Source organism: Eubalaena glacialis, chromosome 5, assembly GCF_028564815.1.
Source record: "Eubalaena glacialis isolate mEubGla1 chromosome 5, mEubGla1.1.hap2.+ XY, whole genome shotgun sequence".
Taxonomy (NCBI): Eukaryota; Metazoa; Chordata; class Mammalia; order Artiodactyla; family Balaenidae; genus Eubalaena; species Eubalaena glacialis.
In genome coordinates this window covers 129,759,951-129,778,804 of record NC_083720.1, presented here as the reverse complement: position 1 = coordinate 129,778,804, position 18,854 = coordinate 129,759,951, and positions in this window count along the sequence as shown.

Below are 18,854 nucleotides of genomic sequence, written 5' to 3'. Positions count from 1 at the left end.
TCCCTCTCTGCAAGTGAATCAAGAGGGTGTAAAGCGGCATAAACACAGCAGGGCAAAGCGGCCAAGCCCCATTCTAAACACAAATTACTTTAAAAAACCCACAAAACAAAGACAGTGAAAGAGAGAGAAATTCTTACAAAATCCGTTCAGGGTCTCTGATGCAACCTGATTGACCATATCTAGACCCACAGCTGGATGAGATATAAGGCTGGACACTCTTGGAGCTTATAGGATTGGTGAGGTTGGGTGAGCAAACGCAGATACTTTAAAGTAATACCACAGGGTACCCACCCCATGGGTCTCAAATCTCCAGGTACAAGGGCATCTTCCTACATCAAAACATGCATGGGAAACCCAGAAGATGGTATGCCGTGAGATCGGGAAAGGTTTCTAAAACGCACCTCATTTCTCCTCTCCTTGTGCTCGGGTTCGCCATTCCAGCCTCTTGACTAACCATCTCCCTACTTGGAGAATCAGCACCTTTAACCTCCTGTTTCGTACAGGTTGCAATTTGTCCTGAGGATGAACGGGAAGACGGGGAACCAACGAGAGACTAGCCCTAGGTGTTGGGACAGGCACAGGTCACTCCATTTTCCCATCAGGAAGAAGAATGAACCACAGGCTCAGCCCGCCCCCCAGAACCAAAATAGGGCCTGAAGCAATCCTGCGCTTTTGCGGCCAGCTCCCAAAAAAGCGAGTAGACAAATGGAGCTCAGGGCACTGCAATTCACAAACGTGCAGAGTTATAAATGATAACTCTCGTCCACAAATATATTGAGAGAAGCCAACGAAGAGGATTTGAAAGCAAGGCAGATTTGCAGGAAACAGATTTCAGGAGGTAGATTCGACTCGCCTTTAAAGCACGTGAAAAGCGGCAAAACGTTGACAACGATGCCCTTGGCCAAAAGGGCGTATGCGTTTTTTCCTGAATATATTCAGGAAAAAACGCATACGCCCTTTTTGGCCAACCAAGCAAGCCGGAAGGGCAAATCAGCGCTACAAAGAAGTCTCGCTTGCCCTCGGTCAAAAGGGCCATGCTGAAAAAAGGGTAAAAAGCAGGACAGGCCATGGAGACATGGAAGCCTTGCTACGCTGATGGGCGGGATGTAAATTGCCAACAGGCCCTCTGGAGAAGTGTACGGTGTGTCCTGAAACAAGTAATAGACACAGCTTAGAGAGCATAGGGCACTTCCACTCATGGGCGTAGAAATTGGGAAAACTAAAAATCAACAAGACACAGGCACCCCAAACTTTACGCTGCTCTGTTTCCAAGAACCTCCACTTCGGTACACCTTCAATATCCCAGGAAAAGAGAAAAATGCATAAAGAAATGGTGGTACTTGGCACAATGGAATATCACTCAGCCATGAAATCAGTGTCATAAGGCTAGTTAGCAGCATGATGAGTGGATTTAGCGACGAAGATTCTAAGTGAAATAAGTCACACAGAAAAAGACACTTATCCTAAGATATCGCTTATAGAGGAAATGTCAAAATCGCTACACTTGAACTGAATTACAAAACAGAACAGAGTCACAACTTTAGAAGACACACTATGGCTGCTTAACGGGAAAGGCGAGGTGCGGTGATGCATAAAACAAGGGTTTGAAATTAGCTCAGAGACTGTGCCATAAGCCAAATATGTAATAGCCCAAGGCCTACTCCCTGCTCAGTGAACTGGACTCAACACCCCCTAGTCACCACACAAGAATATATCTGACTAGTAAGATTCTGAAAACCTATGTATCGATATCTCTCTGCAAGTGAATCAAGAGGGTGTAAAGCGGCATAAACACAGCAGGGCAAAGCGGCCAAGCCCCATTCTAAACACAAATTACTTTAAAAAACCCACAAAACAAAGACAGTGAAAGAGAGAGAAATTCTTACAAAATCCGTTCAGGGTCTCTGATGCAACCTGGATTGACCATATCTAGACCCACAGCTGGATGAGATATAAGGCTGGACACTCTTGGAGCTTATAGGATTGGTGAGTTGGGTGAGCAAACGCAGATACTTTAAAGTAATACCACAGGGTACCCACCCCATGGGTCTCAAATCTCCAGGTACAAGGGCATCTTCCTACATCAAAACATGCATGGGAAACCCAGAAGATGGTATGCCGTGAGATCGGGAAAGGTTCTAAAACGCACCTCATTTCTCCTCTCCTTGTGCTCGGGTTCGCCATTCCAGCCTCTTGACTAACCATCTCCCTACTTGGAGAATCAGCACCTTTAACCTCCTGTTTCGTACAGGTTGCAATTTGTCCTGAGGATGAACGGGAAGACGGGGAACCAACGAGAGACTAGCCCTAGGTGTTGGGACAGGCACAGGTCACTCCATTTTCCCATCAGGAAGAAGAATGAACCACAGGCTCAGCCCGCCCCCCAGAACCAAAATAGGGCCTGAAGCAATCCTGCGCTTTTGCGGCCAGCTCCCAAAAAAGCGAGTAGACAAATGGAGCTCAGGGGCACTGCAATTCACAAACGTGCAGAGTTATAAATGATAACTCTCGTCCACAAATATATTGAGAGAAGCCAACGAAGAGGATTTGAAAGCAAGGCAGATTTGCAGGAAACAGATTTCAGGAGGTAGATTCGACTCGCCTTTAAAGCACGTGAAAAGCGGCAAAACGTTGACAACGATGCCCTTGGCCAAAAAGGGCGTATGCGTTTTTTCCTGAATATATTCAGGAAAAAACGCATACGCCCTTTTTGGCCAACCAAGCAAGCCGGAAGGGCAAATCAGCGCTACAAAGAAGTCTCGCTTGCCCTCGGTCAAAAGGCCATGCTGAAAAAAGGGTAAAAAGCAGGACAGGCCATGGAGACATGGAAGCCTTGCTACGCTGATGGGCGGGATGTAAATTGCCAACAGGCCCTCTGGAGAAGTGTACGGTGTGTCCTGAAACAAGTAATAGACACAGCTTAGAGAGCATAGGGCACTTCCACTCATGGGCGTAGAAATTGGGAAAAACTAAAAATCAACAAGACACAGGCACCCCAAACTTTACGGCTGCTCTGTTTCCAAGAACCTCCACTTCGGTACACCTTCAATATCCCAGGAAAGAGAAAAATGCATAAAGAAATGGTGGTACTTGGCACAATGGAATATCACTCAGCCATGAAATCAGTGTCATAAGGCTAGTTAGCAGCATGATGAGTGGATTTAGCGACGAAGATTCTAAGTGAAATAAGTCACACAGAAAAAGACACTTATCCTAAGATATCGCTTATAGAGGAAATGTCAAAATCGCTACACCTTGAACTGAATTACAAAACAGAACAGAGTCACAACTTTAGAAGACACACTATGGCTGCTTAACGGGAAAGGCGAGGTGCGGTGATGCATAAAACAAGGGTTTGAAATTAGCTCAGAGACTGTGCCATAAGCCAAATATGTAATAGCCAAGGCCTACTCCCTGCTCAGTGAACTGGACTCAACACCCCCTAGTCACCACACAAGAATATATCTGACTAGTAAGATTCTGAAAACCTATGTATCGATATCTCTCTGCAAGTGAATCAAGAGGGTGTAAAGCGGCATAAACACAGCAGGGCAAAGCGGCCAAGCCCCATTCTAAACACAAATTACTTTAAAAAACCCACAAAACAAAGACAGTGAAAGAGAGAGAAATTCTTACAAAATCCGTTCAGGGTCTCTGATGCAACCTGGATTGACCATATCTAGACCCACAGCTGGATGAGATATAAGGCTGGACACTCTTGGAGCTTATAGGATTGGTGAGGTTGGGTGAGCAAACGCAGATACTTTAAAGTAATACCACAGGGTACCCACCCCATGGGTCTCAAATCTCCAGGTACAAGGGCATCTTCCTACATCAAAACATGCATGGGAAACCCAGAAGATGGTATGCCGTGAGATCGGGAAAGGTTTCTAAAACGCACCTCATTTCTCCTCTCCTTGTGCTCGGGTTCGCCATTCCAGCCTCTTGACTAACCATCTCCCTACTTGGAGAATCAGCACCTTTAACCTCCTGTTTCGTACAGGTTGCAATTTGTCCTGAGGATGAACGGGAAGACGGGGAACCAACGAGAGACTAGCCCTAGGTGTTGGGACAGGCACAGGTCACTCCATTTTCCCATCAGGAAGAAGAATGAACCACAGGCTCAGCCTGCCCCCCAGAACCAAAATAGGGCCTGAAGCAATCCTGCGCTTTTGCGGCCAGCTCCCAAAAAAGCGAGTAGACAATGGAGCTCAGGGGCACTGCAATTCACAAACGTGCAGAGTTATAAATGATAACTCTCGTCCACAAATATATTGAGAGAAGCCAACGAAGAGGATTTGAAAGCAAGGCAGATTTGCAGGAAACAGATTTCAGGAGGTAGATTCGACTCGCCTTTAAAGCACGTGAAAAAGCGGCAAAACGTTGACAACGATGCCCTTGGCCAAAAAGGGCGTATGCGTTTTTTCCTGAATATATTCAGGAAAAAACGCATACGCCCTTTTTGGCCAACCAAGCAAGCCGGAAGGGCAAATCAGCGCTACAAAGAAGTCTCGCTTGCCCTCGGTCAAAAGGGCCATGCTGAAAAAAGGGTAAAAAGCAGGACAGGCCATGGAGACATGGAAGCCTTGCTACGCTGATGGGCGGGATGTAAATTGCCAACAGGCCCTCTGGAGAAGTGTACGGTGTGTCCTGAAACAAGTAATAGACACAGCTTAGAGAGCATAGGGCACTTCCACTCATGGGCGTAGAAATTGGGAAAACTAAAAATCAACAAGACACAGGCACCCCAAACTTTACGGCTGCTCTGTTTCCAAGAACCTCCACTTCGGTACACCTTCAATATCCCAGGAAAGAGAAAAATGCATAAAGAAATGGTGGTACTTGGCACAATGGAATATCACTCAGCCATGAAATCAGTGTCATAAGGCTAGTTAGCAGCATGATGAGTGGATTTAGCGACGAAGATTCTAAGTGAAATAAGTCACACAGAAAAAGACACTTATCCTAAGATATCGCTTATAGAGGAAATGTCAAAATCGCTACACTTGAACTGAATTACAAAACAGAACAGAGTCACAACTTTAGAAGACACACTATGGCTGCTTAACGGGAAAGGCGAGGTGCGGTGATGCATAAAACAAGGGTTTGAAATTAGCTCAGAGACTGTGCCATAAGCCAAATATGTAATAGCCAAGCCTACTCCCTGCTCAGTGAACTGGACTCAACACCCCTAGTCACCACACAAGAATATATCTGACTAGTAAGATTCTGAAAACCTATGTATCGATATCTCTCTGCAAGTGAATCAAGAGGGTGTAAAGCGGCATAAACACAGCAGGGCAAAGCGGCCAAGCCCCATTCTAAACACAAATTACTTTAAAAAACCCACAAAACAAAGACAGTGAAAGAGAGAGAAATTCTTACAAAATCCGTTCAGGGTCTCTGATGCAACCTGGATTGACCATATCTAGACCCACAGCTGGATGAGATATAAGGCTGGACACTCTTGGAGCTTATAGGATTGGTGAGGTTGGGTGAGCAAACGCAGATACTTTAAAGTAATACCACAGGGTACCCACCCCATGGGTCTCAAATCTCCAGGTACAAGGGCATCTTCCTACATCAAAACATGCATGGGAAACCCAGAAGATGGTATGCCGTGAGATCGGGAAAGGTTTCTAAAACGCACCTCATTTCTCCTCTCCTTGTGCTCGGTTCGCCATTCCAGCCGCTTGACTAACCATCTCCCTACTTGGAGAATCAGCACCTTTAACCTCCTGTTTCGTACAGGTTGCAATTTGTCCTGAGGATGAACGGGAAGACGGGGAACCAACGAGAGACTAGCCCTAGGTGTTGGGACAGGCACAGGTCACTCCATTTTCCCATCAGGAAGAAGAATGAACCACAGGCTCAGCCCGCCCCCCAGAACCAAAATAGGGCTGAAGCAATCCTGCGCTTTTGCGGCCAGCTCCCAAAAAAGCGAGTAGACAAATGGAGCTCAGGGGCACTGCAATTCACAAACGTGCAGAGTTATAAATGATAACTCTCGTCCACAAATATATTGAGAGAAGCCAACGAAGAGGATTTGAAAGCAAGGCAGATTGCAGGAAACAGATTTCAGGAGGTAGATTCGACTCGCCTTTAAAGCACGTGAAAAGCGGCAAAACGTTGACAACGATGCCCTTGGCCAAAAAGGGCGTATGCGTTTTTTCCTGAATATATTCAGGAAAAAACGCATACGCCCTTTTTGGCCAACCAAGCAAGCCGGAAGGGCAAAATCAGCGCTACAAAGAAGTCTCGCTTGCCCTCGGTCCAAAAGGGCCATGCTGAAAAAAGGGTAAAAAGCAGGACAGGCCATGGAGACATGGAAGCCTTGCTACGCTGATGGGCGGGATGTAAATTGCCAACAGGCCCTCTGGAGAAGTGTACGGTGTGTCTGAAACAAGTAATAGACACAGCTTAGAGAGCATAGGGCACTTCCACTCATGGGCGTAGAAATTGGGAAAACTAAAAATCAACAAGACACAGGCACCCCAAACTTTACGGCTGCTCTGTTTCCAAGAACCTCCACTTCGGTACACCTTCAATATCCCAGGAAAGAGAAAAATGCATAAAGAAATGGTTGGTACTTGGCACAATGGAATATCACTCAGCCATGAAATCAGTGTCATAAGGCTAGTTAGCAGCATGATGAGTGGATTTAGCGACGAAGATTCTAAGTGAAATAAGTCACACAGAAAAAGACACTTATCCTAAGATATCGCTTATAGAGGAAATGTCAAAATCGCTACACTTGAACTGAATTACAAAACAGAACAGAGTCACAACTTTAGAAGACACACTATGGCTGCTTAACGGGAAAGGCGAGGTGCGGTGATGCATAAAACAAGGGTTTGAAATTAGCTCAGAGACTGTGCCATAAGCCAAATATGTAATAGCCAAGGCCTACTCCCTGCTCAGTGAACTGGACTCAACACCCCTAGTCACCACACAAGAATATATCTGACTAGTAAGATTCTGAAAACCTATGTATCGATATCTCTCTGCAAGTGAATCAAGAGGGTGTAAAGCGGCATAAACACAGCAGGGCAAAGCGGCCAAGCCCCATTCTAAACACAAATTACTTTAAAAAACCCACAAAACAAAGACAGTGAAAGAGAGAGAAATTCTTACAAAATCCGTTCAGGGTCTCTGATGCAACCTGGATTGACCATATCTAGACCCACAGCTGGATGAGATATAAGGCTGGACACTCTTGGAGCTTATAGGATTGGTGAGGTTGGGTGAGCAAACGCAGATACTTTAAAGTAATACCACAGGGTACCCACCCCATGGGTCTCAAATCTCCAGGTACAAGGGCATCTTCCTACATCAAAACATGCATGGGAAACCCAGAAGATGGTATGCCGTGAGATCGGGAAAGGTTTCTAAAACGCACCTCATTTCTCCTCTCCTTGTGCTCGGGTTCGCCATTCCAGCCGCTTGACTAACCATCTCCCTACTTGGAGAATCAGCACCTTTAACCTCCTGTTTCGTACAGGTTGCAATTTGTCCTGAGGATGAACGGAAGACGGGGAACCAACGAGAGACTAGCCCTAGGTGTTGGGACAGGCACAGGTCACTCCATTTTCCCATCAGGAAGAAGAATGAACCACAGGCTCAGCCCGCCCCCCAGAACCAAAATAGGGCCTGAAGCAATCCTGCGCTTTTGCGGCCAGCTCCCAAAAAAGCGAGTAGACAAATGGAGCTCAGGGGCACTGCAATTCACAAACGTGCAGAGTTATAAATGATAACTCTCGTCCACAAATATATTGAGAGAAGCCAACGAAGAGGATTTGAAAGCAAGGCAGATTTGCAGGAAACAGATTTCAGGAGGTAGATTCGACTCGCCTTTAAAGCACGTGAAAAGCGGCAAAACGTTGACAACGATGCCCTTGGCCAAAAGGGCGTATGCGTTTTTTCCTGAATATATTCAGAAAAAACGCATACGCCCTTTTTGGCCAACCAAGCAAGCCGGAAGGGCAAATCAGCGCTACAAAGAAGTCTCGCTTGCCCTCGGTCAAAAGGGCCATGCTGAAAAAAGGGTAAAAAGCAGGACAGGCCATGGAGACATGGAAGCCTTGCTACGCTGATGGGCGGGATGTAAATTGCCAACAGGCCCTCTGGAGAAGTGTACGGTGTGTCCTGAAACAAGTAATAGACACAGCTTAGAGAGCATAGGGCACTTCCACTCATGGGCGTAGAAATTGGGAAAACTAAAAATCAACAAGACACAGGCACCCCAAACTTTACGGCTGCTCTGTTTCCAAGAACCTCCACTTCGGTACACCTTCAATATCCCAGGAAAGAGAAAAATGCATAAAGAAATGGTGGTACTTGGCACAATGGAATATCACTCAGCCATGAAATCAGTGTCATAAGGCTAGTTAGCAGCATGATGAGTGGATTTAGCGACGAAGATTCTAAGTGAAATAAGTCACACAGAAAAAAGACACTTATCCTAAGATATCGCTTATAGAGGAAATGTCAAAATCGCTACACTTGAACTGAATTACAAAACAGAACAGAGTCACAACTTTAGAAGACACACTATGGCTGCTTAACGGGAAAGGCGAGGTGCGGTGATGCATAAAACAAGGGTTTGAAATTAGCTCAGAGACTGTGCCATAAGCCAAATATGTAATAGCCAAGGCCTACTCCCTGCTCAGTGAACTGGACTCAACACCCCCTAGTCACCACACAAGAATATATCTGACTAGTAAGATTCTGAAAACCTATGTATCGATATCTCTCTGCAAGTGAATCAAGAGGGTGTAAAGCGGCATAAACACAGCAGGGCAAAGCGGCCAAGCCCCATTCTAAACACAAATTACTTTAAAAAACCCACAAAACAAAGACAGTGAAAGAGAGAGAAATTCTTACAAAATCCGTTCAGGGTCTCTGATGCAACCTGGATTGACCATATCTAGACCCACAGCTGGATGAGATATAAGGCTGGACACTCTTGGAGCTTATAGGATTGGTGAGGTTGGGTGAGCAAACGCAGATACTTTAAAGTAATACCACAGGGTACCCACCCCATGGGTCTCAAATCTCCAGGTACAAGGGCATCTTCCTACATCAAAACATGCATGGGAAACCCAGAAGATGGTATGCCGTGAGATCGGGAAAGGTTTCTAAAACGCACCTCATTTCTCCTCTCCTTGTGCTCGGGTTCGCCATTCCAGCCGCTTGACTAACCATCTCCCTACTTGGAGAATCAGCACCTTTAACCTCCTGTTTCGTACAGGTTGCAATTTGTCCTGAGGATGAACGGGAAGACGGGGAACCAACGAGAGACTAGCCCTAGGTGTTGGGACAGGCACAGGTCACTCCATTTTCCCATCAGGAAGAAGAATGAACCACAGGCTCAGCCTGCCCCCCAGAACCAAAATAGGGCCTGAAGCAATCCTGCGCTTTTGCGGCCAGCTCCCAAAAAAGCGAGTAGACAAATGGAGCTCAGGGGCACTGCAATTCACAAACGTGCAGAGTTATAAATGATAACTCTCGTCCACAAATATATTGAGAGAAGCCAACGAAGAGGATTTGAAAGCAAGGCAGATTTGCAGGAAACAGATTTCAGGAGGTAGATTCGACTCGCCTTTAAAGCACGTGAAAAAGCGGCAAAACGTTGACAACGATGCCCTTGGCCAAAAGGGCGTATGCGTTTTTTCCTGAATATATTCAGGAAAAAACGCATACGCCCTTTTTGGCCAACCAAGCAAGCCGGAAGGGCAAATCAGCGCTACAAAGAAGTCTCGCTTGCCCTCGGTCAAAAGGGCCATGCTGAAAAAAGGGTAAAAAGCAGGACAGGCCATGGAGACATGGAAGCCTTGCTACGCTGATGGGCGGGATGTAAATTGCCAACAGGCCCTCTGGAGAAGTGTACGGTGTGTCCTGAAACAAGTAATAGACACAGCTTAGAGAGCATAGGGCACTTCCACTCATGGGCGTAGAAATTGGGAAAACTAAAAATCAACAAGACACAGGCACCCCAAACTTTACGGCTGCTCTGTTTCCAAGAACCTCCACTTCGGTACACCTTCAATATCCCAGGAAAGAGAAAAATGCATAAAGAAATGGTGGTACTTGGCACAATGGAATATCACTCAGCCATGAAATCAGTGTCATAAGGCTAGTTAGCAGCATGATGAGTGGATTTAGCGACGAAGATTCTAAGTGAAATAAGTCACACAGAAAAAGACACTTATCCTAAGATATCGCTTATAGAGGAAATGTCAAAATCGCTACACTTGAACTGAATTACAAAACAGAACAGAGTCACAACTTTAGAAGACACACTATGGCTGCTTAACGGGAAAGGCGAGGTGCGGTGATGCATAAAACAAGGGTTTGAAATTAGCTCAGAGACTGTGCCATAAGCCAAATATGTAATAGCCAAGGCCTACTCCCTGCTCAGTGAACTGGACTCAACACCCCCTAGTCACCACACAAGAATATATCTGACTAGTAAGATTCTGAAAACCTATGTATCGATATCTCTCTGCAAGTGAATCAAGAGGGTGTAAAGCGGCATAAACACAGCAGGGCAAAGCGGCCAAGCCCCATTCTAAACACAAATTACTTTAAAAAACCCACAAAACAAAGACAGTGAAAGAGAGAGAAATTCTTACAAAATCCGTTCAGGGTCTCTGATGCAACCTGGATTGACCATATCTAGACCCACAGCTGGATGAGATATAAGGCTGGACACTCTTGGAGCTTATAGGATTGGTGAGGTTGGGTGAGCAAACGCAGATACTTTAAAGTAATACCACAGGGTACCCACCCCATGGGTCTCAAATCTCCAGGTACAAGGGCATCTTCCTACATCAAAACATGCATGGGAAACCCAGAAGATGGTATGCCGTGAGATCGGAAAGGTTTCTAAAACGCACCTCATTTCTCCTCTCCTTGTGCTCGGGTTCGCCATTCCAGCCGCTTGACTAACCATCTCCCTACTTGGAGAATCAGCACCTTTAACCTCCTGTTTCGTACAGGTTGCAATTTGTCCTGAGGATGAACGGGAAGACGGGGAAACCAACGAGAGAGTAGCCCTAGGTGTTGGGACAGGCACAGGTCACTCCATTTTCCCATCAGGAAGAAGAATGAACCACAGGCTCAGCCTGCCCCCCAGAACCAAAATAGGGCCTGAAGCAATCCTGCGCTTTTGCGGCCAGCTCCCAAAAAAGCGAGTAGACAAATGGAGCTCAGGGGCACTGCAATTCACAAACGTGCAGAGTTATAAATGATAACTCTCGTCCACAAATATATTGAGAGAAGCCAACGAAGAGGATTTGAAAGCAAGGCAGATTTGCAGGAAACAGATTTCAGGAGGTAGATTCGACTCGCCTTTAAAGCACGTGAAAAGCGGCAAAACGTTGACAACGATGCCCTTGGCCAAAAAGGGCGTATGCGTTTTTTCCTGAATATATTCAGGAAAAAACGCATACGCCCTTTTTGCCAACCAAGCAAGCCGGAAGGGCAAATCAGCGCTACAAAGAAGTCTCGCTTGCCCTCGGTCAAAAGGGCCATGCTGAAAAAAGGGTAAAAAGCAGGACAGGCCATGGAGACATGGAAGCCTTGCTACGCTGATGGGCGGGATGTAAATTGCCAACAGGCCCTCTGGAGAAGTGTACGGTGTGTCCTGAAACAAGTAATAGACACAGCTTAGAGAGCATAGGGCACTTCCACTCATGGGCGTAGAAATTGGGAAAACTAAAAATCAACAAGACACAGGCACCCCAAACTTTACGGCTGCTCTGTTTCCAAGAACTCCACTTCGGTACACACCTTCAATATCCCAGGAAAGAGAAAAATGCATAAAGAAATGGTGGTACTTGGCACAATGGAATATCACTCAGCCATGAAATCAGTGTCATAAGGCTAGTTAGCAGCATGATGAGTGGATTTAGCGACGAAGATTCTAAGTGAAATAAGTCACACAGAAAAAGACACTTATCCTAAGATATCGCTTATAGAGGAAATGTCAAAATCGCTACACTTGAACTGAATTACAAAACAGAACAGAGTCACAACTTTAGAAGACACACTATGGCTGCTTAACGGGAAAGGCGAGGTGCGGTGATGCATAAAACAAGGGTTTGAAATTAGCTCAGAGACTGTGCCATAAGCCAAATATGTAATAGCCAAGGCCTACTCCCTGCTCAGTGAACTGGACTCAACACCCCCTAGTCACCACACAAGAATATATCTGACTAGTAAGATTCTGAAAACCTATGTATCGATATCTCTCTGCAAGTGAATCAAGAGGGTGTAAAGCGGCATAAACACAGCAGGGCAAAGCGGCCAAGCCCCATTCTAAACACAAATTACTTTAAAAAACCCACAAAACAAAGACAGTGAAAGAGAGAGAAATTCTTACAAAATCCGTTCAGGGTCTCTGATGCAACCTGGATTGACCATATCTAGACCCACAGCTGGATGAGATATAAGGCTGGACACTCTTGGAGCTTATAGGATTGGTGAGGTTGGGTGAGCAAACGCAGATACTTTAAAGTAATACCACAGGGTACCCACCCCATGGGTCTCAAATCTCCAGGTACAAGGGCATCTTCCTACATCAAAACATGCATGGGAAACCCAGAAGATGGTATGCCGTGAGATCGGGAAAGGTTTCTAAAACGCACCTCATTTCTCCTCTCCTTGTGCTCGGGTTCGCCATTCCAGCCGCTTGACTAACCATCTCCCTACTTGGAGAATCAGCACCTTTAACCTCCTGTTTCGTACAGGTTGCAATTTGTCCTGAGGATGAACGGGAAGACGGGGAACCAACGAGAGAGTAGCCCTAGGTGTTGGGACAGGCACAGGTCACTCCATTTTCCCATCAGGAAGAAGAATGAACCACAGGCTCAGCCTGCCCCCCAGAACCAAAATAGGGCCTGAAGCAATCCTGCGCTTTTGCGGCCAGCTCCCAAAAAAGCGAGTAGACAAATGGAGCTCAGGGGCACTGCAATTCACAAACGTGCAGAGTTATAAATGATAACTCTCGTCCACAAATATATTGAGAGAAGCCAACGAAGAGGATTTGAAAGCAAGGCAGATTTGCAGGAAACAGATTTCAGGAGGTAGATTCGACTCGCCTTTGAAGCACGTGAAAAGCGGCAAAACGTTGACAACGATGCCCTTGGCCAAAAAGGGCGTATGCGTTTTTTCCTGAATATATTCAGGAAAAAACGCATACGCCCTTTTTGGCCAACCAAGCAAGCCGGAAGGGCAAATCAGCGCTACAAAGAAGTCTCCCTTGCCCTCGGTCAAAAGGGCCATGCTGAAAAAAGGGTAAAAAGCAGGACAGGCCATGGAGACATGGAAGCCTTGCTACGCTGATGGGCGGGATGTAAATTGCCAACAGGCCCTCTGGAGAAGTGTACGGTGTGTCCTGAAACAAGTAATAGACACAGCTTAGAGAGCATAGGGCACTTCCACTCATGGGCGTAGAAATTGGGAAAACTAAAAATCAACAAGACACAGGCACCCCAAACTTTACGGCTGCTCTGTTTCCAAGAACCTCCACTTCGGTACACCTTCAATATCCCAGGAAAGAGAAAAATGCATAAAGAAATGGTGGTACTTGGCACAATGGAATATCACTCAGCCATGAAATCAGTGTCATAAGGCTAGTTAGCAGCATGATGAGTGGATTTAGCGACGAAGATTCTAAGTGAAATAAGTCACACAGAAAAAGACACTTATCCTAAGATATCGCTTATAGAGGAAATGTCAAAATCGCTACACTTGAACTGAATTACAAAACAGAACAGAGTCACAACTTTAGAAGACACACTATGGCTGCTTAACGGGAAAGGCGAGGTGCGGTGATGCATAAAACAAGGGTTTGAAATTAGCTCAGAGACTGTGCCATAAGCCAAATATGTAATAGCCAAGGCCTACTCCCTGCTCAGTGAACTGGACTCAACACCCCCTAGTCACCACACAAGAATATATCTGACTAGTAAGATTCTGAAAACCTATGTATCGATATCTCTCTGCAAGTGAATCAAGAGGGTGTAAAGCGGCATAAACACAGCAGGGCAAAGCGGCCAAGCCCCATTCTAAACACAAATTACTTTAAAAAACCCACAAAACAAAGACAGTGAAAGAGAGAGAAATTCTTACAAAATCCGTTCAGGGTCTCTGATGCAACCTGGATTGACCATATCTAGACCCACAGCTGGATGAGATATAAGGCTGGACACTCTTGGAGCTTATAGGATTGGTGAGGTTGGGTGAGCAAACGCAGATACTTTAAAGTAATACCACAGGGTACCCACCCCATGGGTCTCAAATCTCCAGGTACAAGGGCATCTTCCTACATCAAAACATGCATGGGAAACCCAGAAGATGGTATGCCGTGAGATCGGGAAAGGTTTCTAAAACGCACCTCATTTCTCCTCTCCTTGTGCTCGGGTTCGCCATTCCAGCCTCTTGACTAACCATCTCCCTACTTGGAGAATCAGCACCTTTAACCTCCTGTTTCGTACAGGTTGCAATTTGTCCTGAGGATGAACGGGAAGACGGGGAACCAACGAGAGACTAGCCCTAGGTGTTGGGACAGGCACAGGTCACTCCATTTTCCCATCAGGAAGAAGAATGAACCACAGGCTCAGCCTGCCCCCCAGAACCAAAATAGGGCCTGAAGCAATCCTGCGCTTTTGCGGCCAGCTCCCAAAAAAGCGAGTAGACAAATGGAGCTCAGGGGCACTGCAATTCACAAACGTGCAGAGTTATAAATGATAACTCTCGTCCACAAATATATTGAGAGAAGCCAACGAAGAGGATTTGAAAGCAAGGCAGATTTGCAGGAAACAGATTTCAGGAGGTAGATTCGACTCGCCTTTAAAGCACGTGAAAAGCGGCAAAACGTTGACAACGATGCCCTTGGCCAAAAAGGGCGTATGCGTTTTTTCCTGAATATATTCAGGAAAAAACGCATACGCCCTTTTTGGCCAACCAAGCAAGCCGGAAGGGCAAATCAGCGCTACAAAGAAGTCTCGCTTGCCCTCGGTCAAAAGGGCCATGCTGAAAAAAGGGTAAAAAGCAGGACAGGCCATGGAGACATGGAAGCCTTGCTACGCTGATGGGCGGGATGTAAATTGCCAACAGGCCCTCTGGAGAAGTGTACGGTGTGTCCTGAAACAAGTAATAGACACAGCTTAGAGAGCATAGGGCACTTCCACTCATGGGCGTAGAAATTGGGAAAACTAAAAATCAACAAGACACAGGCACCCCAAACTTTACGGCTGCTCTGTTTCCAAGAACCTCCACTTCGGTACACCTTCAATATCCCAGGAAAGAGAAAAATGCATAAAGAAATGGTGGTACTTGGCACAATGGAATATCACTCAGCCATGAAATCAGTGTCATAAGGCTAGTTAGCAGCATGATGAGTGGATTTAGCGACGAAGATTCTAAGTGAAATAAGTCACACAGAAAAAGACACTTATCCTAAGATATCGCTTATAGAGGAAATGTCAAAATCGCTACACTTGAACTGAATTACAAAACAGAACAGAGTCACAACTTTAGAAGACACACTATGGCTGCTTAACGGGAAAGGCGAGGTGCGGTGATGCATAAAACAAGGGTTTGAAATTAGCTCAGAGACTGTGCCATAAGCCAAATATGTAATAGCCAAGGCCTACTCCCTGCTCAGTGAACTGGACTCAACACCCCCTAGTCACCACACAAGAATATATCTGACTAGTAAGATTCTGAAAACCTATGTATCGATATCTCTCTGCAAGTGAATCAAGAGGGTGTAAAGCGGCATAAACACAGCAGGGCAAAGCGGCCAAGCCCCATTCTAAACACAAATTACTTTAAAAAACCCACAAAACAAAGACAGTGAAAGAGAGAGAAATTCTTACAAAATCCGTTCAGGGTCTCTGATGCAACCTGGATTGACCATATCTAGACCCACAGCTGGATGAGATATAAGGCTGGACACTCTTGGAGCTTATAGGATTGGTGAGGTTGGGTGAGCAAACGCAGATACTTTAAAGTAATACCACAGGGTACCCACCCCATGGGTCTCAAATCTCCAGGTACAAGGGCATCTTCCTACATCAAAACATGCATGGGAAACCCAGAAGATGGTATGCCGTGAGATCGGGAAAGGTTTCTAAAACGCACCTCATTTCTCCTCTCCTTGTGCTCGGGTTCGCCATTCCAGCCTCTTGAATAACCATCTCCCTACTTGGAGAATCAGCACCTTTAACCTCCTGTTTCGTACAGGTTGCAATTTGTCCTGAGGATGAACGGGAAGACGGGGAACCAACGAGAGACTAGCCCTAGGTGTTGGGACAGGCACAGGTCACTCCATTTTCCCATCAGGAAGAAGAATGAACCACAGGCTCAGCCTGCCCCCCAGAACCAAAATAGGGCCTGAAGCAATCCTGCGCTTTTGCGGCCAGCTCCCAAAAAAGCGAGTAGACAAATGGAGCTCAGGGGCACTGCAATTCACAAACGTGCAGAGTTATAAATGATAACTCTCGTCCACAAATATATTGAGAGAAGCCAACGAAGAGGATTTGAAAGCAAGGCAGATTTGCAGGAAACAGATTTCAGGAGGTAGATTCGACTCGCCTTTAAAGCACGTGAAAAGCGGCAAAACGTTGACAACGATGCCCTTGACCAAAAAGGGCGTATGCGTTTTTTCCTGAATATATTCAGGAAAAAACGCATACGCCCTTTTTGGCCAACCAAGCAAGCCGGAAGGGCAAATCAGCGCTACAAAGAAGTCTCGCTTGCCCTCGGTCAAAAGGGCCATGCTGAAAAAAGGGTAAAAAGCAGGACAGGCCATGGAGACATGGAAGCCTTGCTACGCTGATGGGCGGGATGTAAATTGCCAACAGGCCCTCTGGAGAAGTGTACGGTGTGTCCTGAAACAAGTAATAGACACAGCTTAGAGAGCATAGGGCACTTCCACTCATGGGCGTAGAAATTGGGAAAACTAAAAATCAACAAGACACAGGCACCCCAAACTTTACGGCTGCTCTGTTTCCAAGAACCTCCACTTCGGTACACCTTCAATATCCCAGGAAAGAGAAAAATGCATAAAGAAATGGTGGTACTTGGCACAATGGAATATCACTCAGCCATGAAATCAGTGTCATAAGGCTAGTTAGCAGCATGATGAGTGGATTTAGCGACGAAGATTCTAAGTGAAATAAGTCACACAGAAAAAGACACTTATCCTAAGATATCGCTTATAGAGGAAATGTCAAAATCGCTACACTTGAACTGAATTACAAAACAGAACAGAGTCACAACTTTAGAAGACACACTATGGCTGCTTAACGGGAAAGGCGAGGTGCGGTGATGCATAAAACAAGGGTTTGAAATTAGCTCAGAGACTGTGCCATAAGCCAAATATGTAATAGCCAAGGCCTACTCCCTGCTCAGTGAACTGGACTCAACACCCCCTAGTCACCACACAAGAATATATCTGACTAGTAAGATTCTGAAAACCTATGTATCGATATCTCTCTGCAAGTGAATCAAGAGGGTGTAAAGCGGCATAAACACAGCAGGGCAAAGCGGCCAAGCCCCATTCTAAACACAAATTACTTTAAAAAACCCACAAAACAAAGACAGTGAAAGAGAGAGAAATTCTTACAAAATCCGTTCAGGGTCTCTGATGCAACCTGGATTGACCATATCTAGACCCACAGCTGGATGAGATATAAGGCTGGACACTCTTGGAGCTTATAGGATTGGTGAGGTTGGGTGAGCAAACGCAGATACTTTAAAGTAATACCACAGGGTACCCACCCCATGGGTCTCAAATCTCCAGGTACAAGGGCATCTTCCTACATCAAAACATGCATGGGAAACCCAGAAGATGGTATGCCGTGAGATCGGGAAAGGTTTCTAAAACGCACCTCATTTCTCCTCTCCTTGTGCTCGGGTTCGCCATTCCAGCCTCTTGACTAACCATCTCCCTACTTGGAGAATCAGCACCTTTAACCTCCTGTTTCGTACAGGTTGCAATTTGTCCTGAGGATGAACGGGAAGACGGGGAACCAACGAGAGACTAGCCCTAGGTGTTGGGACAGGCACAGGTCACTCCATTTTCCCATCAGGAAGAAGAATGAACCACAGGCTCAGCCTGCCCCCCAGAACCAAAATAGGGCCTGAAGCAATCCTGCGCTTTTGCGGCCAGCTCCCAAAAAAGCGAGTAGACAAATGGAGCTCAGGGGCACTGCAATTCACAAACGTGCAGAGTTATAAATGATAACTCTCGTCCACAAATATATTGAGAGAAGCCAACGAAGAGGATTTGAAAGCAAGGCAGATTTGCAGGAAACAGATTTCAGGAGGTAGATTCGACTCGCCTTTAAAGCACGTGAAAAGCGGCAAAACGTTGACAACGATGCCCTTGGCCAAAAAGGGCGTATGCGTTTTTTCCTGAATATATTCAGGAAAAAACGCATACGCCCTTTTTGGCCAACCAAGCAAGCCGGAAGGGCAAATCAGCGCTACAAAGAAGTCTCGCTTGCCCTCGGTCAAAAGGGCCATGCTGAAAAAAGGGTAAAAAGCAGGACAGGCCATGGAGACATGGAAGCCTTGCTACGCTGATGGGCGGGATGTAAATTGCCAACAGGCCCTCTGGAGAAGTGTACGGTGTGTCCTGAAACAAGTAATAGACACAGCTTAGAGAGCATAGGGCACTTCCACTCATGGGCGTAGAAATTGGGAAAACTAAAAATCAACAAGACACAGGCACCCCAAACTTTACGGCTGCTCTGTTTCCAAGAACCTCCACTTCGGTACACCTTCAATATCCCAGGAAAGAGAAAAATGCATAAAGAAATGGTGGTACTTGGCACAAT